The following is a 22,421-nucleotide window of genomic DNA, read 5'->3' on the forward strand; positions in this document are numbered from 1 at the left end:
TCAGTTACATCTGTGTCACAACCAGATACAGCCAATGATAATTCTTTGTCAAAACAGCCAATGAATCCCCTAGAATGGGACGTTTGCACTCCAAAGGTCACGCCTTGATTAAATCTTTGTTGGTCTTAAAGGTGCTACTGGACTCTGATTTTATTTGAAAGGCTGTCATTTAGAGGAGCAAAAATGTGTATAAATGAAAGGAACTGACTGGATATTGGGGGGAGGGTTTGCATTAAGAATAGTTCAGCAATGGAATCACCCTGGGGAGTGACCCATTCATGGTAGATTGTCAGGTGTGCCGTGCCTGTATCTCGAGGGGCTGGGACCGGCATCACTTGGCCACCACTGGTCTCTGAAAGCACCTGCAAAGAGCATGCCCCAGTCTGTCATTGCTGGAAGAAGGTCAGCCACTAGTGGGAGCCTACCTCTTCCTCACCGCCCACTGGTGGTGAACAGAGGAACTGAGGAGTAGGCCCATGCTCAGGAGGGAAGAGGCCCACTGCCACCAGGCTACAAGATGATTCTCTTTCACGCACAGGAATGAATGTGAACCAGACAGCAGCAAACACTGCTGTGATGATACAGAATAGCTTGAGGGAGTGCTTGGGCAGTAGACGCATCACCCATGGCTACCCAGTCATGAATGCCGGTGCCCCAACATAGTGGCAGCAAGGAGGGGTGCAAACCTCAGCAATAACATTTGCATTTTTCTGGGGTCTCTTTCTTTGGCAGGCTGTAAATTTGGACTCCTCAAGTCAGGGCATATACTGTAGTTAGAATCCTGGGGAGATCCATCATGAGTTTGATGCCTCTTGGTCACACAGGGCCCATGCTATACACTCCTGAACCCACACTTGACATATACCTAAAAAGCATTTTCATGCCCTCCCCCCAGGCCTTTTTGAACGTATGTAACTCGGACTCCCCCTGCAAAAGCAATTTGCACATAACTTGTAGGGTGTGTAGAGGGCATCCCAGCAAGATCCACCACACAGGGTCTGTTTTATATACTCCACTTTCCGTGGCTAGCATCTCCCCAAAAAGCAATTTCCAGATGTCAACTTAGGAGGGAAGGCTGTAACTCAGATGACCCCCCTCCCCCAAGTTCCGTCTTCACCAAACTTGGTGAAAAAGTAGAGCGGCCATGTGCAGCCACAAATGCGCATGCGCGGCCAGGTTGCGCATGCATGTTTGTGCCATTCGCGGCTGTAAACTCACATGCATGGCACTCCCGTGCACATGCGCATGCATGAGTGCCGCACATGTGCGTTTGCGACAGCGCATGGTGCAAACGCGCATGCACGACCTGGCCGCGCACTGGGCAATCGGCCTCCCTGCCACCGCCGGTCCGCAGCCTGAAAAAGGTTGTAAAATTAATTAGAATCAGTGGAATGCCCTATGTTTAGAAATGCATAATTTCATTAAATCATGATTTAGTACAAACCTGAACCAAACCAAACTGATATTGTTTTAAATATGTAGTTATCATTATTATTAGTGTGACTGGGCTAAGTACAAGCATTCTTCTCTCTTTTTTCCACCACAGTATTATGACTTCTTTCAGAAATTCAAGGTGTTACTGTGTTTTCCTCCAGTGAAATACGGACCACAGTGTGAGGGGAGCTATGGGGCTTTTTAGAAAAATCAATGGGAAGTAGGACTATTTTTAGAACTGGTTTGTTTTGTGTAAGAGCAATATCCTATAATAAAAAGGAGCAAAACTACCGTCCATTATTTAAAGTATTTATAGCCAAGTCTTTCTGTAACACTGACGTGGGACCAGAGGGTGGGGGTTTAGTAACAACGTAAGCTCAATAATGGAGATGCCTCAGTTCCTGGTGCCATGATATTTTGGATCCTGTTAATGCAGCTCAAACCAGGCCACAGACTGCATGCCAAAGGCTTAGAGATTCTCAGTTCCCATCCTGTGGCTCACACCAAAGACCTGCCCTTGTGACAAGCTCTGCGCTTTTCCAGATACCTCAAGGGACAGGGGCAGGTGCTTAGCAGATCTTTCCCAACTGACCCACACCACCAAGAACGATGTTCCAGCACCACAGCAGTGTGGAAGATCTCTGTGACTCCTTCTCAAATTGCTCTAGTAGTAGACTAGCTCCACCTGACACAAATGTCACCCCACAAGTGAAGGTTATTCTAGATTAGCACAGTAGTGTGAGTCTATAAGTGGTATTTGAATACGGTGTAGTTCTTGTAATGATGGCAAGACAAAACTTGACTTTGAGCCCCTGAGTTCCCAGAAAGCTCAGGAAAATGCCACACTTCAGGACTTTTGGGGACTGGTGATCTGTCTTCCCAGTAACACTTAACCCAACTTCACACACATCCAAAAAAACAGAATCCAACTCATAGAGTTGGAAGGGGCCATACAGGTCATCTAGTCCAACCCCCTGCTCAACGCAGGATCAGCCCTAAGCATCCTAAAGCATCCAAGAAAAGTGTGTATCCAACCTTTGCTTGAAGACTGTCAGTGAGGGGGAGCTCACCACCTCCTTAGGCACCCTATTCCACTGCTGAACTACTCTGTGAAATTTTTTCCCCCTGATATCTAACCTATACGATTGTACTTGTAGTTTAAACCCATTACTGCATGTATTTTCCTCTGCAGCCAACGGAAACAGCATCCTGCCCTCCTCCAAGTGACAACCTTTCAAATACTTAAAGAGGGCTATCATGTCCCCTCTCAACCTCCTTTTCTCCAGGCTGAACATTCCCAAGTTCCTTAACCTATCTTAATAGGGCTTGGTCCCTTGGCCCCAGATCATCTTCGTCCCTCTCCTCTGTACCCTTTCAATTTTATCTATGTCCTTCTTGAAGTGAGGCCTCCAGAACTTCACACAGTACTCCAGGTGTGGACTGACCAGTGCCATATACAATGGGACTATGACATCTTGTGATTTTGATGTGATGCCCCTGTTGATACAGCCCAAAATGGCATTCACCTTTTTTACCGCTGCATCACACTGCCTGCTCATGTTTAGTTTACAATCCACAAGTACGCCAAGGTCTCGTTCACACACAGTGTTACCTAGAAGCGTATCCCCCATCCAGTAGGCATGCTTTTCATTTTTTCTGACCCAGATGCAGAACTTTACACTTATCTTTATTAAATTGCATCTTGTTCTCATTTGCCCATTTTTCCATTGTGTTCAGATCTCGTTGAATTCTGTCTCTATCTTCTGGAGTATTTGTCAGTCCTCCCAATTTGGTGTCATCTGCAAACTTGATGAGTAGTCCCTCCACCCCCACATCTAGATCATTAATATGTTAAAAAGTACCGGACCGAGCACCAAGCCCTGAGGTCCCCTGCTATCCAACTCCCTCCAGTCTGATGAAACACCCCTATGAAACAATTATATTAGTGCTTCTCCACTCCTAACCAACCAACGTTGGGTGTTTTTCAGTGATGGCACCTTGCCTCCTCCTTGAAGCTACCTGAATTTCCCTTAGGCACCAGGCCAAAACATTTCTCTTTACCCTTGGTCATGTGTGCTCTTTTTCCATTGTCTTGGGTTCTTTTTTATTGTAAGGTTTTTTTAACTGTCCATATTTATACTGCTGGCTTGGCTTATTTATTGACTTTATTGCATGACTTGGTTTATTGACTTGTTTTTATTGTCTTGATTTGGTTTTATTATTTTCAGTGTGGGACATCTTGGGGAGGGACTGAAGAGAGCATACACACTTCCTACATAAATAAATAACTCAGCTACATCTCTCAGTTCCTTAGAGACAGAATAGAAAAAATGTGTGAGGATTTTTTTAAAGTTCTTTTTGACGTGTCAGACTGAAACATCCTCTTTTCCCCAACATTAATTAAGGATCACACCTAATCAGAATGACAGTCCTGGACTTGGGTGTCATTTTAAAAGCTCCCAAATAAGAAAACCAAAGAAATAATGGTGAGATGATATGCCCAATAAGTCATCATCCAGTGCTGGAGTATTCTGTGCAAAAATGGAAAGCCATGTGTAGATTTCAACCACAATTCTACTGCCAAAAGGCTTAGTCATTTTCCAAGCCATTTATATACTTCTTGGACTTGGCATCTTTATCAGCTCATTGATTTCATGGTACTCTATTCCAAGTTAGAGTTCCAGCTCATTGAGAATTCCATCCAGCACTGCTTTCAAAACGTGTAAAAGACATATTTTCTTTTAAGCAGCCACATGTAGAATTGTCAAGGCTTTAAAAAACAAATCTGATAAATTATCTCCCAGTTGTCAATATTGAAGCCTTACCTCCCCTTTTGCAGTAAATGGAAGAGGAAGCAAACTGCTTTCCATAATAAAGTTTCTGATTTGGCCTACATCAATCCAGGTTCTAAATCTCTGATGCCATAACCTTTAAATCAATCCATCTTCAAATTGCCTTCTAATTCAATGGCATGTTGTCAATTCAAATTTGACCAGGGCTGAATTTGCACAGAGCTTTTATTCCAATCCCAGGTCGATCCCCCTCCTCTTCTGAGCTTCCATAATCACGTGCAGAACACTTCGCTGTTTCAATGTGGGGGGGAACAGAGGAAGACTCGAGTTCAAATCAATCTGAATTCAGCAGGATCCACAATGGAATAAACAAAGTAAGTGTAGAATCATCCCAGTAGGACTGTTTTGTGGCTGTAGCAACAATCCTCCAATGTATTAAGAAGATCCAAATTTATGTTCAGTGTGAAAGGAAGATGGTTACTTAAGAGAATGATTGTTTTGCAGAAAGAAGCAACACTGTAAATCCAATCCTCATCACACTTGGATGGCAAGTAGAAGAGTCAGTTAGAGATGCCCTGCAAGTTTGGTGTCTCTAGCATGCTGGGGGCAGGGATTCTACCACGTCATGGACCTCACAAAAAAAAACTGTGTGGTTTGGCATCTAAAAGTTTATGACTGTTCATAGCTTATTAATCAGGCACACCACAAACCAAGAAATGTCACAAATGACATTTTCTTGGTTCATGCCCAATGCTACAATGTATGAACAAGTAATGTAGCTGGTCCCCCATGCCAATTCTGAAAGCACCAACTTAAGGTCACCCACAGCAAATGTAGCAATCCCAACCTACTCAGGGTACTTCCCAGGTATGCAGCAAAATATGGCTTCGTATATTCAGCCAAAGTGTGAGAGGTAGCCTAATGAGGACTACATATATTACAGTCAAGAACAGTTGAGAATTGGAGGGTAAAGATCCCCATGTTCCCAAGGGATAATCAGTGTGCTCATGCCTTACAGTGGAAAAGAGAAGGAATGGCTGGGGTTTCCAAACTACTATACAATGATAATGTTGTCAATCAGTAATTTTAAACCACGGCTGTTAAAACTGCACAACTGTCTCAAGCACTTGCTTGAGGCAGTATATTTTTAAGCATGGCAGTCATCTATAAGAAGTAGCCAAGGGAAGTGTACACAGCACACAGTCTAACAAGCACAGCCCACGATCCTCTGAAAATATGTAGAACACAACTCAGAGATCTCACAAAATAGCTGCCAATCAAGCAGCAAGTACAGTACTACCTATAAAATATCAATGTTGTGGCTTCATGTGCAGCAGCCTTCAACAAAGTGCCCCAAAGGTGTACCCAAGGATACTCTACAGCGGGGGTAGTCAACCTGTGGTCCTCCAGATGTCCATGGACTACAATTCCCATGAGCCCCTTCCAGAAATGCTGGCAGGGGCTCATGGGAATTGTAGTCCATGGACATCTGGAGGACCACAGGTTGACTACCCCTGCTCTACAGCATCAGAGAGGTGGTAAAGAGCATTTCTGGGGTTCCACACAGCCATAAATTGGCAGTAATCCATGAGGGTTTTTTGCGGGGAGGGGGATCCCATTTCTCACAGAGCAAAACCAACTCTAATAATCTCATTATGCTGTCAGAATAACATTCTAATTATATAGTTTTCAAACACCCTGTCTTCACAGATTTCAACCGCATTCATCCACCGAGGAACTGATGAATGTCTGCGAAAAATATTCTGTATATATTGCAGAGGATGTTGGGACATATTTGTGAAGAATTTTCAGTTTCCCCAAACGTGATGACTACAATATTGGCCCACCTATATCAGAATGTACCACAAAACATTTGCAGCTGTTCATAAGGGAAGACTGGAAGTCATAGCTTCCCCCCTATCACTGGTCCTATTATTGAAGAAACCTTCCAAGCAATTCTACAGTGCCCTGGAAACCTATTTAAAACCAGTGTGGTCATAATTTGAAGACACACAAGCACCTGCAACCTCCTTCTACTGAGTCAGGCCACTGGTATTGTCTATTTTGCCAGGCAGTGGGTCTCCAAGGTCTCACGTGGAGGTCATTCATATCACCTACTTAGCCGATATTTTTATATGGAGCTTAAACCAGAGATGTTCTACCACTAAGCCATAGTCCTACCCCCATTTGTACAGGTAAATAATGGAAACAGTAGGCAGATCATATAACCCATTTTTGTTCAATTATAGCAGGTACTTCTGAGATGCTACAGTTCTCATTCCAGAACCGAGCTATCAAAATTATTCCCATTGTGCAATTGGCCAGCAACTCCCGGGAGCTGGGAATGAAAAGCCCCAAAAGTCCAAATTCATGTACAAAATTGTATTAAGTTGGCATATTTAACCAATGTGGTATGATGATAACAGAGTTGGACTCGAATCTGGGAGATCTGTGCTTGAATCCCCATTCCATCATGGAAGCTCGCTGGATAACATTGTGGCAGTTACATACTCACAGCCTGACCTAATTCACAGGGCTGTTGGAATGGCCAAGGGAACACGCAAGGTGCATGAGAGGCAAGGGTGAAATATAAATGAAGTAAATTATAATAAATAACAAATGTGCAATACTAAATGAATGTTATTTAGGAGTGGGGGTGTAGGTCAAGCAAACAATATGTTGTCACAATTCCCCAAATGTTGAGGTCATGATTTAGCATCTGTGGAAAAAACATCTATAGCCATAAAGGAATATGATCATTTTGCCACAGATCATGACCTCAGTTTCATTTGGCCAAACCACTTGCCATAAACAGACAGCAAATCTACACCACCACTTCAATACAAAGAATGTAGTTCCTCAAAGAAAATAATGCATTAACTTCTCCTTTGTCCGTGCCAGTCAGAGCCAGGGCCAATAGGTATGCTATCTAAATTAAGGAGACCTTGACTCAAGCCCATTTTTCTTTCGCAGAATCATAGTGGTTGACTGTTCTGATGGCACCCAGTTTCTTAATTTATGTCTGCCTGACCTGGCAGGGTTGCATTTTTATCTTTTATCCAAGATCCACTGCTCTGCAGTATGCCTCTGCTATTGCTGAGGTCTGTATTACAGCAACTCATGCTTTATTCAGCAGCAGGGTTACTCAAATGTTCCTCCAGTGTTTGCTACAAGCTAAAAGAAAATATGACAGACAGAGGCATGTCCTGGCACAGAGGTGCCGTTTCAGATGTTGGCTTGGGAAGAACAAAGAAGTAAGCAATGGGTTGGGACAGATGTTCAGCAAGGTTTGACACTTAGAGAACTTGGAGGGAGGATAAATAACAGCTCCTTCAAAACAACTGGACAGGCCAACCCCTTATCAACTGCACCATGTAACTCCAAAATATGCAGTAAAACAGAGCTGTACTTGTTTGTTCATTGAGACTTTTGTGCAGTATGGGCTGGAACTAGGGTTCCAAGCTCCCAAGTAGGGCCTGAAGATCTCCCAAAATCACAACTTATTTACAGACTACAGAAATCAGTCCTCTGGAGTGGACTAAGATGATCTAAAACACTGGCTTGGATTAGAAGAAATTAGTCACAAACACCACAACTTACCCCCTTGTTTGTTCGAGTACTCCATTTCTATAGTGTTGTCTGTGGCTATGTAAATGACGTTATTTTTCCCACAAACCATCTATAGCATGATCCCCATGATGAGCTCACCAGCCATAACCATCAGTTATGATGGCAAGACAACGCCTACAAGTGATGAATAGGGTGCAACTGAGGAAAGAACATAGAATTTGCCTAGGGCTTGGAAACAATGGATCTCCAGGTGGTGAGAGGGACTATCAATAACCCCAGTTTGAAGGGGAAGTATGCAGAAGGGACCACAGGAGAACCAAAAGTCATATAATTCAGCAGTCTAGGGATCCTAAGACTTGACAAAAAATGACAGCAGGTTAAACACTAATTGTTTTATTTTAAAGGAGAGCCTGAACTAGGAGCAAAAAAGGACACAAGTGGGGAATCTAGGACAGTACCGAAACATAAATTAAGTATGGATTTTTCTCAACTGATTAACAACCTCAAATCTTGAGCAGTGCTGAGGATCAAACTCAAATGGATTGTGAAACAGAGACGGAGCCATCACCAACTACTCATCAGGACAGGGAAAGATGGTAAAGCCCAGAGTACAAAGGTGTGCTACTAATATGTACCTGCAGGCAGTGAAAATCCAGTAGGCTGCTTGCTTGTTGGCAGAAGGTTGAATGGAAATATGAAAGAGTCCTTAAAGCCAATAGTAGCAGACCAAGCATTTTCTTCCAGTAACTAATTACTTGTTAGTCACACAGAATTTGGAAACATTCAGAAACTTAATGCCATGAAAGTCGAGCCTAGAGCTATGAACTCCACCTTTCTTGTCGGACAGAACAAATATGTAATACTATCCAGAAAAAAATTAGGAGGCAGGTTCTGCTACACCTTTTTGTGGACAAGGTTATCAACTTATGGCAGCAATGCAGATAAAGGTGTGGGTGGATATGAAAATAGATTCTAACCAGGGAATATCCCTGGGAAATACTATGCTATACTCAGGAATCAGTTCTGACAGATTGCCATGCTGGGTAAAACATGGGCAACCTGTCCAAGAGAACTGGGGAAGCCTAGACTATAAATCGTTCGTCAGTTGGGGGTTTGTTTGTTCTTAGATTTAGTTGGTACTTCGGCTGAACCCCACTGGGCCTCCAAAAGTGAACCTGGAGTTTGCACTGAAGGTGACCTCCTACAGACAATTGCAGGGACTCGACTAAGGATATATAACAAGTCATGCTGAAGGTCCCAACATGATCTCCAGAAGAAACATACCCCATATCATTCCTGTCTGAGCCTCTGAGTGCCATCACAGAGAACAACATGTGGCTTCCTCAGATTCTAGGTCCTGCCCCAAGAACCAATCACCAAAACTGACCATCTCACAGTATCAGCATATAGTGATTTCAGGAAGGTACTCACACGTTCATGACTAGTGTATAACCTGGAAGATGAAGGTGATGGTGTCTGTTCACCAAAGGCCACAATCACAACTTATTAAAACTAAACAATGCAGCTATTTCTGCTGGACCAGTTTCTGGTTTCCAAGTCAGTGCTTGTTACTAGATCAGCTTTGTCCCTTGTCTGCCAGATCCCTGGATCAAGCACAATTCTTAGTTGCCTGCCTTCCTGCAATACTAACTTTCCCTGTTAGGTTCTTTTGCTGGACTTTGGCTATTCCCATCCCTCCCTCCATCTCTCTGTGATTCTTTCTGAACTGAGCCAGGATACAAAACTATTTGTCTTAATTGCTCTGCAAAACTATGTAATCTATTGCAATCAGTTTTCCTTTTGGTAAGAAATGCTTCAAAATAAATTCCCTAAACAGTCTTAAATAATATATTCACTATATACATCCAGCTTGCCAAGAGGTTAAATCTCCAGCGTAGCACAGTGGATTCAGAGTTCCATGTACAAAGAGTTGAATCATAAAATATGAACAACATTTTGACTTCTGCTCTTGTGGCTGAAATTAATCTGCAAAGCAACACTGAAGCAGAGGCATCCCTGCACACTGCTAAATCCTGATAGATCAAGAGGGGACTGAGGGAAGAGCAGGGCAGAAGAAGACGAACAGGCATTTTCTTCTTTGGCAATTGCAGAACTGCTAAGGAGATGGACAGGGATTCCTAGATGCTGGTTACAATGTTTGTCATTGAAGCTATCCTGCTTGAGATCTCTGGATTTCAGATCAGTGATACTCACAAGATCAGTAGACTCACAAATTGCAGATTCATATTACTTATTTGAGGTCTGTGGTCCAAGCAGGCATGCCATGTGTCCACTTTGGATGGGCAAACTTCCAGCAGCCCATCTCCCCCCCCCCCCCCATCCTTACAACTGGGTTAGTGGAGAAACAGTGGGAGCAGGAACTGGATATGCAGAGGTTGTAGAATCAAGAGAAGAACCGTATCTTTGAAACAGACTCTCTCTACGTAACTGTCGCTCCATTTTTTCTTTGCCTCTCTTCTGATACTTTCTAGTTTGAATAGCATATGATGTCACATCACCACTCTGTGATTCCTTTGTCCCTTGTGCCCAATGAAAGTGGCGAAACAAAGCAATGACATAATTTCACTAAGTCTATAAAACAGAGGGGGGGGGAACAAGACAAATGATAAACACTGGAAGCCACTGTATGCCTTTGTAAATCCCTCTAAAACTTTTCTTACCAAATGAGCAAAAAACAGCTAGCTCAGCTGCTCATCAAGCAAGCCAAGCATCAATACCAGCAGCTGGCATTGCAACCTCCTAGGCACTGGAGGTGCTCCAGGTGGTATGGCTCATAGGTTGTTTGCTTGGTGCAAACAGGGACCTTCTTTTTCCTCAGCTCAGCTGTTCGTGGTCAGTTTGAGCCTACTCACTGGGTTATTTTCCATGTATTCAAATGTTATCACGCAATGCAATCAGCAACCACAAATGCACATTCTCACATAGCCTGATGGGAGTCCTACTCTCTTCCCCCCACCCACTTCCCCAGGCCTGCTGCCACTTTACGCCATGCAGCAGCCAACTATATAAACAGTGAGCAAATCAACCAGTCCACCAGTGATTAGAAGAAGAGTTGGTTTACCCTGTTGTTCACTGCCTAGAGAAGAAGAAGAGTTGGTTCTTATATGCCACTTTTCTCTGCCAGGAGTCTCAAAGCAGCTTCCAATCTCCTTCCCGTTCCTCTCTCCACAACAGACACCCTGTGAGGTAGGTGAGGCTGAGAGAGCCCTGATATTACGGCTCGGTCAGAACAGCTTTCTCAGTGCTGTGGCGAGCCCAAGGTCACCCAGCTGGTTGCATGCGGGGGAGTGGGGAATCAAACCCGGCTCGCCAGATTAGAAGCCCATGCTCCTAACCACTACACCAAGCTGGCCAGATTAGAAATTGCTGCTCTTAACCACTACAATAAAATAAAAGTGGTATCACTTGGTGATAATGTAAGTCTTCACTACTGTTGTTATTCTGCTCATGCACGGAGCTTTACCTGACCTGGCCATCAATGACCGCGAGCAAAATCTTACCTATTGTGCTTATGCAAATGCCTCCACAAGCCAAACAAATGAACCTCCACCACTCACTGTTAGATCACAGGTTGAAATATTGCGCTCAAGTCAGTAGGTGAAACTACTATGCAGGCTTATTATGTCTAAAATTCCACAAATTTTCTATCAATTTTTATAAGGAAAAAAAAAGACAGTCATAAAATGGTGACATGTTTGCTATATAGGTTTAATCAATAATTGTAAAATGATTGATGCACTCTTTGTCAAATGGCAAAAAAAGTTTGTTGTTTTTTTACTTTTGTCCAAAACCTGGACAAATTATTCCATTATAAAGCAGAGCATATATATTTCTTGACATGTCTTTTGGCCATTTAAAATGTTCGTGTTCTTATGGGATTCAAACAACTGTCCCTTAAAGCATGCCAGGGGCATGAGAATGATAATGCAATCACAAACCATAGTCTGGAGAGACTCACAAACATTTCCCTTGAATTTCCATCAACTTTCAAAAACGAGATTTTACAACCGCAAGCAAAACTCACCTTGTGCTTCTACCCCAGCTGACATTAAGAATCCAGCATATTTTTTTAAGCATGTTGTTAGAAATAAGCTGCATCTGGTCAGCAAAGATAACTATGGCATATACACCACTGACAGACACCCAATTGACATTCACCTCTGTTTTTAAAATCTGGAACAGCCCTGCGTATGGGGACCAAACGAAGTATACACAAGTCCTCATTATGCAACTTTAGGAGTCAAAGTTTATTCAGAGTAGAGATGACTACACAGGAATGCACAGAATAAAAGTTATTCCCTGGTCATCATGACTACAAACATTAAGAGGATATACCACAAGAAAATAACAAGAATATTTCAAAGGTGTCTAAGAGGTAGAAGTGTTCTTAATTATTCTTCCTTTCAGATGTTCAGAGTATTTTTTTTTTAATGTCTACTTTCATAATGCATTCAGCCAGTGGTGCAGGTCTCACCAAACTTTAGATAAACAAGGATCAATAGACGGTCCTTCTGTCAGTTTAGCTGCTTATGAGTTGGCAACCTTTGGGAAGCAAACAGCTGTAAATTAGAAAGTCTCTGATTCAGATCACACCTCAGACATAACCTCACTAAATGGCTTTATAGCCAAGGTGAGATGACAGAGGAACCATTTCCTGGACCTAAAATGATCCGGGGAAGCCACTATCTGGCCGGTTGGGAGATATTTACACAGAGCCATCAGTATATGTAAAGTTCCTTTAAAATGTACATGTACATGTTTACAACTCAAGAGAGACAAAAAAGAGGAGTGGAAGGAGAAGATGAGAATGTAATCAGGCCTCTGCTGGATCAGAGGTCCATCTAGTCCAGCATCCTTTCTCATAAACTGGCCAACCTGACAAAGGAAACTTTGCATCTCAAAGCTTTTATGTTAGAAATCTTATTGGTGTTGGACTGGACCACTGGACTAGAGTCTTGCTGTTCTACTGCAGACCAACACAGCCACCCACCTAAAACAGTGGCCAGTTACTCCAGAGGGCTAACAGCAGGCAAAAAAGCTGAGGCCTTCCCCTGATGTTGCCTACTGGTACTCATATTTACTGCCTCTGAATGTGGAGATTCCTTTTAGTCACCATGGATAGTACCCATTGATAGACCTATCCCCCAAGATCTGTTGGGGACTGCAAAAAGGAAGGTTTCTCTTAATTTAAATGCAGGTCCAGAATACCCCTTTTTGCCTGGGCTTATCAGAGCTTTGAAGCAGGGCTGGCCAAGGACTGTACTTGGAAAGGAGCTCACCAAGAAAGACTGGCTGCTATGCAGGGGAAGGAAAAGGCAAACTATTTCTGCACATCTCTTGCCTGCAATTCCTCATGGATGAGAGGGCAATGAGGTGGCTGTAACCAGATAGCGCATTCTTCTTCTTTTTCTTAGGCCAGCCTGATCTTCTTCTAGCAAGTATTTGTGCTGATCAAGAGGAGAGTCTATCCCCTTAACCTTGCAGCCACAGGGCAGCAGGCATTGCTATGCTTCTGTTCTACATTTATTCAAGGCTATATGCTGCCATTATTTCCTGGTGTAAACAGAGCAGCTGCAATATGCTACAATTGTGGGAGTTATATTTACACACCCTGCTTTCCGCTTTTTCTTTTGGGGGGGGGGGGGGGGCTGGCTTCAGATCCTCGGAAAAGTCAGTAGCCGCTCAGCTCTGATTCTGTTCCATACCTGTATGTTAAACAAAGTACCTGTTCCAATCCAGGATTTTCCAAGTAAAAATATTATCCCAGTGGCCCTATCAGCTCTAAGTGTGGTCGTAAATTGCTGGAGAAGTGTGCATGAATAACAATTTTGAATCTTAAAGGTGGGGGGACTTTTTGTATCCCGTGTACAGCCCAGCCTCAGAGACACCCAATTGCTATCCCTTATCACTCTGCCATTTAAATTTTCCTAGCTCCTTCTGGGCAAGAGTTGCAGAAGACATATGCACTCCCTCACCAAATGCAAAGGGATGGATTTACATTTTGGCAAAAACTTGAAGGCAGTTGTATTGTCACCTACGTCTGCTGTGACTGCTACAGAAAAATAATTGCAAGTATAATTTGCATATGCAGACTACCTCACAGATTTAGTTAATCTGTTGCCAAAACTGCTGCCAAGAAGCTGGGAGTTCTGTGAAAGAGAATCATAGAGGAGGGAATAATAGTACTACTTTTGCAGCACAGCCAAACAGCCGTACAAAGCAAAAGCATCCAACATGTACCATTATGAGATGAAATACGATTTAATCATATTACCAGCTCTTATGATAATGCCACATCAGCATTTAATGTGTTTTATTTCCCGTGAGTTAAATTACAGAGCATTACAAAGGATTAAACCTATACAAAACCATCTAGATTAAATTCACTCAGCAACAAAGATGACGAATTAATGGACAGATGACCCAGTTACAAAAATGTAGGGATTTTCATACAAAGTTTTAAAATGGTGCAGGTTTCGCATTTCAAGCCAGCTCTATGGACATGTCTGCAACCTATTAATAGATTTATTCTGATGAGGTATTGTATGTTAACCAAAGTACTTTGATAGAAGTACTTTGGAAAATTAACTTTCTATTCCTTAAAGATTCTAGATACACCACCTAGAAAAAACATGGTTGTTTTTGGTGATGAGGTTAATAAAACAAATGTTATTTATAGGCAATCTTCAGAATAAATGGACAGGACCTGACTTACCAGGAACTAACAGGCAAGTATAACTGTGGGATCAGATTCCAAAAGAGCATTTACCGGCGCAAAAATTTACTCCACAATTTTACTTATTGGGGGAAACACTTTGGGAGAAACAATGACCTCCATTCCAAAGTAGGGCATCAGATTTGCTTCCCATGCAAATGTTTCAACTCAGCACTGTAGACAGGTTTACAACATATTAATTGGTAGATTTGTTCTGAACATTAATTATGCTGCGCTAATTATATTGGTATTTGATGAAGGAAGCGTTAACAATCAAAAGCTTATACCCTAACATCCTGTTGGTCTCCAGTCTAGTTCTCCTACTGTAGATCAGCGATTAATTATATTTGAGTCTTTTGAACATCACTCAAATCAATGCATCTGAGTTGGCTTCCTTGAATTGGCTTCCTCTACATTGGCTTCCTCTATCTATCATGTTTAGTTCAAAATTTCCTGACTTACCTTTAAATATTTCCATTGCTTTGTTTCTTCCCAACAGAAAGACATGTACTGTGGCCTCTGTGGGCAGAAGGCAATTCAGAAAACTTATCTGTAAATTTTGTAGGCAGTACAAACTGTGGTTCATCAACTAGCAACAAACCACATCAAATCCAGTTTGTTGTCAACCACCAAACTCCAGTTTGCTGAGTAATTTTCATTCAGATGTCACAACAAACTTAAGCAATGGTTTACCATACTGCATTCTATTTGAGGGGAGCTTTCTTCCCCAAATACCATTATTACCTTACCATTTCATTCAGCTTTCCTGCCATCCATAACACAATACTGCAAGTGATTAAAAAAACATACAGTAGGCAGGCAGGCAGAGACTCATGCACAGATGTCTGGAACATTATGATAGAAGATTCTAGCTCATTTGCAAAAATGGTCAACACAGAATCATAAAAAGCATTAGTGACCAGTTGCCATTATCACAGCCTTGGTGATTTCATGATTTATCTCATCCTCAGCCCTACTCAGTTGGGAAGGCTTATATCTGTAGAGAGCTAAAAGTATTAACATAAGCAAATGAATAATGGCCCTTTGCTTTCCTATCCTAAAGCTCCCTCTATTAATCACTTAGCTAAGACTCTTACATATTAATCTCTTATTACATTAAAAAGGCAGATGTAACCAAAACCTTGCCTATGTGCAGATTATTAGCAGTCTGGATTTGGTAATTCTCATAGTCCCCTATCTGTGATTATATTTCAGCCCCTAGTTCAGCTAAGGGCATCTATCATTCTGCTTGGTGATTTATTAGACAGTCCACATCTGAATCATGGCCACATTTAGATCTGCTTACAAAAATTGAGCCACCTTGATTGGAGTTGGACCAAACATGTATAGAGTGCCTCTTCTCTGATAAAGGAATGTTCCCTTGCCTTCCTGGAAAGTGAGAAAGTATGTTATAGAATCCAGTATCCTGTGCCTAGGGGCTCCATAAATATTGCATTACAGAAGAGGTGGCCTAGGATGTTCCAGAAGTAGTCACTTGACTAAACCAGCAAAGCTAGTGCCAGACTCTGGGCAGATAGCTTAACTGCATGGTAGCTAGAAAGACCACCAATGGCTTTGCCTGTGCTGGGGCAGCAAATGGGAAGGGGTTGTGGTTCAGAGGTTGAGCATCATGCAGAAGACACTAAATTAACTTCTGACACACATGAGATACACTCACAGCACAGAATTATATAATAGCGAAGAGTGGTGACCCTAGGCACATATCATAGGAGGTGGTCTCCAAAAAGGATAAAATTTACATATTTTGGTTGGAGCCATAATTTACAGATCCCATTCAGCCACTCAGCTACACTTTATAAATAGTTTAATATAGATATTTCATCAAGAGTGTATTATCACAGTTCTGACCACTGAGGAAGACCCAGTGGGGTCGAAACGCGTTTGGTATTTTGTGCTGTTAGTTTTGTATAGTTTTTATGAAGTTTTTAATTGTGCACTATAATAAATAATCAACAAGTTTTACATTATTTTATGGTACAGCTCAACTTCTGAGTTCCTTCCTAAGAAATACTGCAACCAGATGAAAAAAAGTTTGACTGAACATCAATCCTAGTTGGTTAATTACCTTCAATGGCCCGGTTTCTATCAGGTAATCAAATCAAACCATTGAAGTTCCCTCTACAGACTTTGCTTATGAAGAAATGACAAGTGTTCCCAAAGCGATCAGAATCAGGCCCAATCAAGTACAAGGACTGCCGTAATGGTCACATGGTTTGGCTTCCTAGTAGTGATCCTAATGTTGAAACTGTATCAGAGCTGGAATCGGGTGTCATTGCACAACTAGAATGAGGAAAGATGAGTCAAGTCACACACTCATGTGCTCTAAAAATAAAGACTAGGTTGCTTTCACCTTTTCTTTCTATTTTATAAAACGTTACATTTGCTATTTGTGTTTTTGCTTCCAAATTGCTGTGCATTAGATTAAAAGAACATAATTACTTGTAACATGTCATAAATACCCTTTACTGATCTCAGTAAACAGTATACTATAATATTAGGCAGCCATACCAGCAAAGCAAAACTGTGTCATTGTTTTATGCATGTAAAAAGTACACAATACTTTAGCCAAGCATCTGTCTTAGAAGCTCATTCTCCAATCCCTATCTCCTTCAGGAGCATTCCTGGTCTATTTTTTAAAATGACTGCAACTTGGCCATGTATTAATTTCATCTCTAGTACCAACATCAGCAAGGGAAGGCCTATCTGGCCCCAGAAAGACCTCTGCTAAAACTGTAAGTGGCCATTGGCTATAAATGCAAGAGGCTGAGCAGCTGGACTCCAATTCTTAGCCACAAGATCCAAAGTATACTCACACCAGCAGAGTAAGATTGGCCAGACCCCACCTAAATGCCAGTGCTTGTTAACAATCCACGGCTTCACTCCAGGCATGAGGTATGAACTGATCTCCTGTTTTTTAAAGAAAAAGGGCAAAGCAGTCAAGAGAAGAAGCAATCGAGTCAGTGAAGTCACTCTGGAAGAAAAGGTATTTGTCCAGTTCTTCCTGCACAGATTCAATAATCCAGTTCCTCCACCTTTGTCCTGTCTCCATATACCTGTTGTGATCTTTTAAAAAAAAAGACTACAAGAGATCCAGTTGCCTGCTGTCACGTCTAGCTTAATGCTTAAACTCATCTTCTCCATATTTCCTTTGGCTTCGGTAGCTGGTGTTCTGGATTACAAGCCCAGAGGAAAATGCCAGTACTTTTATTTTGAGTTACATATAGTACCTACCGATTGACAGGCAGACAGCTAGACCAGATATGACCTACTGTTACATCGGACTATGGACTTCCATCCACTCCAGTTTAGCAGAAACCCTGTATAAAGGTTTAATCCCTTCGTTGCTGAACAATGTGTCTCTGAAAAACATATTTCTTTTTTGCTAATGTAACAATGTCCTGGCTAAATGTAAGATATAGACCCATTATGCACGGGGGGAATAACGCACATTCGGGGTAGAAGGGGGGCGACTAAAATCACCGATAACGCACGGTGCCGGCTGCAACCGGCTGCAACATCGGTGCATGCCGCCAAAAAAGCCACGTTAGCGAAACACGGAAGGAAGTGCAGCTTCTGGGTGATCAGGGCGCAACCAGAAGTGGCGCCAGGATCGTCACGTGCATAATCGGTTACTCTGGGTTTTGCCACCGTCCCATCCCATGCATAACCGGTGTGCTTCGCGTCTTCCCCCTCCGCGTTTTCCATGTGACCCGAAATCGCTGTTTCGGCGGCCGTGCATAATGGGCCTAACTGGAGCATTAAATCTGATACCAGGATGACTGGTACAAAGTTAGGAGACAAATTAAGATCTGAGAAAGCCGAAACAGGAAGCATTGAAATGGGAAGTATGTGAGAGCTGAGTGCAAAGAGGGCGAGAAACCAGCCAAGGCACCAGATTTTGAGATGTCTCCAAAAGCCCCACGCTGAGCTCCTTTTCTTTGGGCACTGCAGCCAACTTCAGCCTCACAGCAGTTGTATACATACATTTGGTGCCCAGGGCAGGTGGGTGGGTAGGGCTTGGTGAATGAGAGGGGTGAGGGGGTTGATGAAGAAAAGGCAAGGACAGGTGAGGTGGGGCTTGGTGATTCAGGGGTAGGGGGCATGTGCAGGCAGGCTCTGCAGCTTGTGGAGTGTGCCCAGCCACCTCGCCCCTCCTATCGCCAGGTCTCCATAAGTCTCATACCACCACCCTTCCACCCAACTGACCCACCTGACCCTCGCCTTGGTCATGACCGAATCCAGCATCCCAACAGATGGACAGCCAGGACGGGTGGTCAAGAAGGCCTGCAAGTAGTGCCTCCCATAAAGTGGTGCCCAAGGCTGGTACCCAGGTTGCCACACCCTAGATATACCATTGTCTCATACCACCTAGATCCTGACAGCTGCATACCCAATGGAGCTTGCAGAGGCACAAGCAAAGCAAGCCTGGCTAGGCAAGTGGAGCTTCCACAGCTGCCCTCACCTTTGTTCTGCAAGATCCCAGAATCCATTTGTTCCTGAGCATGCAGCAAAGAAGGGGTGAAGCAATGCAGAGAAGTAAACACTGCCTGAGTTACCCCACATTAGAGTACAGCAACTCATAAAGGAATCTGACCAAGAAGTTTTCTCACAGACAAGGCAGAGGAAGAGGACACAGGTGCCATGTGCATACCTGGGAAGAAACTGCAACAGTCACAGGAGAACAATTCTAGGCAGGCCCACAAGCCCCCTCAGGTGCAGCACCATTAGGGGAGCAACCTGACCAGAGTAAGCATGTCAACTTCCCCTTATTTCTGGCTCAGACTCTTATACTGCACCCAACCTTATGAACTGGAAGATGGGGTTCAGCAGCAGTGAGACAAGCTCCCCTTTCCTCTTCAACAATGCCAGCAGACCTTTTGTGCTGCTGGTTAGGCAGTGCTCCATTGGAATGGCACCAACCTCTCCTTGCTTGGTCAAGAGCTGACCTAGCACCCACCCATCCCTCAGATACTGTACAACTAGACTGAGCCTGCAAAGGATGGGATGAGAAATGTCAAGTGACTTGTTCACCATGCTTCTTTCGAATGTCCAAATAAGAATTCACTAAATCCCACGGTGGTGAGGTGTGCATGTTGTCGCTTTCTTAGGAGAAGACAGTTCACACAAGAGAAATGTGCAGCTTCCCATTCAGACTTCACAAAGCAGAGAAACGAGAAAGCATAAGCCACTTGGCTTGTTGTACTGCATGCTTTGACTTGCAGTATAAATTCACATCTAGGGGACCAAATCAAGTCTATCGATACAGCTGGGACCCTACTAGTAAAGATTTTTTACTTTATCAGTTAATTGGGATGGTGAAGTTATCAGACTACTGGAGAACACCTAATGTTGCACCAGGTGATTAAAGATGGAATAATTAAAAATAATTAAAGAAAAATGCAAATAGGTTGGAAAGCATTATGAGCTCACAAAAAGGGCATGATCCTAAATTAGGTTTTATACCATTTTGTGAAAATAACTGTGGCAACAATAGAAATGCAGGAAATGTGTATCTTGGTTAAAAATGTGATACAGTACATACTAAGTATGCCATTATTATTTCAGCATTATATATTGTATGAGAGGTAAGGAGCTATTTGAAGGGCAGAACACTACAGCTGCAATCATATGTGCAATTAAAACTGCTTAATTCTCATTGACTTTAGAAGGAATTGAGCAGCCTAACTGTAGGGGATTATAGCAGGAACATTTTGCTGAAAGGCATACTTTCAAATGGGAGAGAAATAACCACTGGAGTTCCCCAAGGATCAGCCATGGGCCCATTGCATTTAATATTTTATTCTTGACCAGGGGGAAGGAAATAAAGATGCATTGATGAAATCTGTTCATAACATTATGGTAGGAGGCAAAGTAAATGCAAGACAAGAATCATCTGAAACTCAACCCCTCCAAGATAGAGGTCCTGTGGCTAGGTAGAAGGGGGCAGGCTCAGGCAGCATGTCTCTCCTATCTGGATGGGGTGCAATTAACACCAGCACCTGTAGCCAGGAATTTGAGGGTCATTTTTGATGCCTCCCTTTCAATGGAGGCTCAGAACACAAAAGTAACCCAAACAGCATTCTTCCACCTGCGCCAAGCACAGCTACTAGCACCCTACCTATCTACGGAACAACTGGCCACAGCGATCCATGCAACAGTCACATCCAGATTAGACTTCTGTAACTCGTTCTATGCAGGCCTACCCTTGTCCTTGACCCTGAAACTGCAGCTGGTACAAAATGCAGCTGCACAAGTCCTCACTAGGTAATTTTGGAAGGCCCATATCCAACCAGTGCTGAGGCAGCTGCATTGGCTGCCAGTCTGCTTCTGGATCAAGTTCAAGGTTCTTTTTTTTACCTTTATGGCTATACGCAGCCTAGGTCCTATCTATCTGAGGGACCGCTTATCCGCCCATGCCCTCCACAGAGCTCATTGCTCTGTGGGTATGGATTTGTTGGTTGTCCCGGGGCCCCTGACCTTGACCAGGGCCAGGGCCTTTTCGGCTCTGGCCCCAACCTAGTGGAATGAGCTTCCAGAAGAGCTAACGGCCCTGATAGGCTTTCTGCGTCCCATAGGGCCTGCAAGACAGAGCTCTTCCACCAGGCATTTGGTTGAGGCCAGGGTAGAGCCTGGAGTTGTCAATCCGAGGATCCTGCCCTACTTTCTAATGATCAGGACCTCCCCGGGCTACCATCGCCCAGGGTCATCTTTATTGAACCAAAGACTAATCACAGAGGGATTGGGAGGGTTAAGAAGATGATTAGGCCTCCATCTTTCTGTCTTCTATTTATTGTTCAAGGTTTCATGTATTTTATATTGTTTTATATATATTATAGTATACTTATTGATTTTATATTTGTAAACCGCCACGAGATGGCCGTGGCCGTGGTCTAAGAATTGAAAAATAAATAAAAATAAAATAAAAATGACCCCAAGAACTAAAATAATACAAACAAAATGAAATTCAACAGTCAAAGCTAAGAGAGAGATAAACTTTGTCACCATAATCTGGACAGGAAAGAAAAAAGATCTGAAAACAATGGTTGGTTTTAAATGGTTTGTCAGTATGCATCTGCCATGATTCTGCCGGGGTAGAAAAAAGCCATATAACTTGGTGTTGGGAGAGAATTCAGCATCCAAAGCAACTTTCTTGTCCTTATGAATGTATATTTGCAAGTACATAGGGAATACCTGCTGAGCTCTTAAAAGTCAGAAGAGCAATTGGAGAGGAGTCTCAGTGGTCAGATGATACAGATTCAGGACCCTGGGTAGCTCCTTGCCCTTCCGCATGAATAGCAGATGCAGAATAAATTATGCAATTATATTGCAGAGCCTATCTTGGTATCATTTAATGTTCATAACCAGCAATTGAATTTTCCTTTGTGCAAGATTGATAAATTTATTTAGAGCAGCGTCCATGCAGCCCTGAATTTGTGCTCTGTACATGATGCTATTCAAAGAGCCAGGGATATTTGGGGATGCCTTGGTTGCCATCCTTATGCAGGGTCCTGGCAAGTCCAAATGCTGAGTTCTGCATCCAATTTTATTCCCCTCCTGTTGAAGAAGTTCAGAATGGAGGATTTGCAAAGAAGCATGAGGATGGCCTGATCCCTTTTAAATTGGATTGTTCTGGCTTTTCTTTCAGTGTGTCCTTGGATTTTCAAGGGCGCTGTGCAACCCATATGGAACTGGAGATAAATAAAAAGGCACATGTCAAGTTAGTTGCACTGAGGAAGATGAAACACCTGAGTCTACAACATTCTGTGTGTGTGTGTATGGGTGGGTTTGCGATCTGTAAGGTAATTTAATGATGGCCGTAATCCAAAGTGAAACAAGTAGGGAAGAACCAAGTGAGGTGTCAGGGCTTC

At 42.9% G+C, this 22,421-nt stretch overlaps 1 protein-coding gene across 6 annotated transcripts in view; it reads right to left on the reverse strand.

Moving 5' to 3' along the window:
* DENND1B (DENN domain containing 1B) overlaps positions 1-22,421 on the reverse strand; it is a 250,687-nt gene that overhangs the window by 218,871 nt on the left and 9,395 nt on the right. For 2 of the 6 annotated variants that reach the window (XM_077332744.1, XM_077332742.1), the window contains 2 exons: positions 17,367-17,460; positions 14,995-15,051 (listed from right to left, as the gene is read on the reverse strand). The exons of the other annotated variants lie outside the window; for them this stretch is intronic. The gene's annotated coding sequence lies outside the window, so the exon portion shown is untranslated. The remainder of the gene's footprint in view (positions 1-14,994; positions 15,052-17,366; positions 17,461-22,421) is intronic. 6 annotated transcript variants of the gene reach the window in all.

The sequence above is a fragment of the Paroedura picta genome, chromosome 4, assembly GCF_049243985.1.
Source record: "Paroedura picta isolate Pp20150507F chromosome 4, Ppicta_v3.0, whole genome shotgun sequence".
Classification (NCBI taxonomy): domain Eukaryota; kingdom Metazoa; phylum Chordata; class Lepidosauria; order Squamata; family Gekkonidae; genus Paroedura; species Paroedura picta.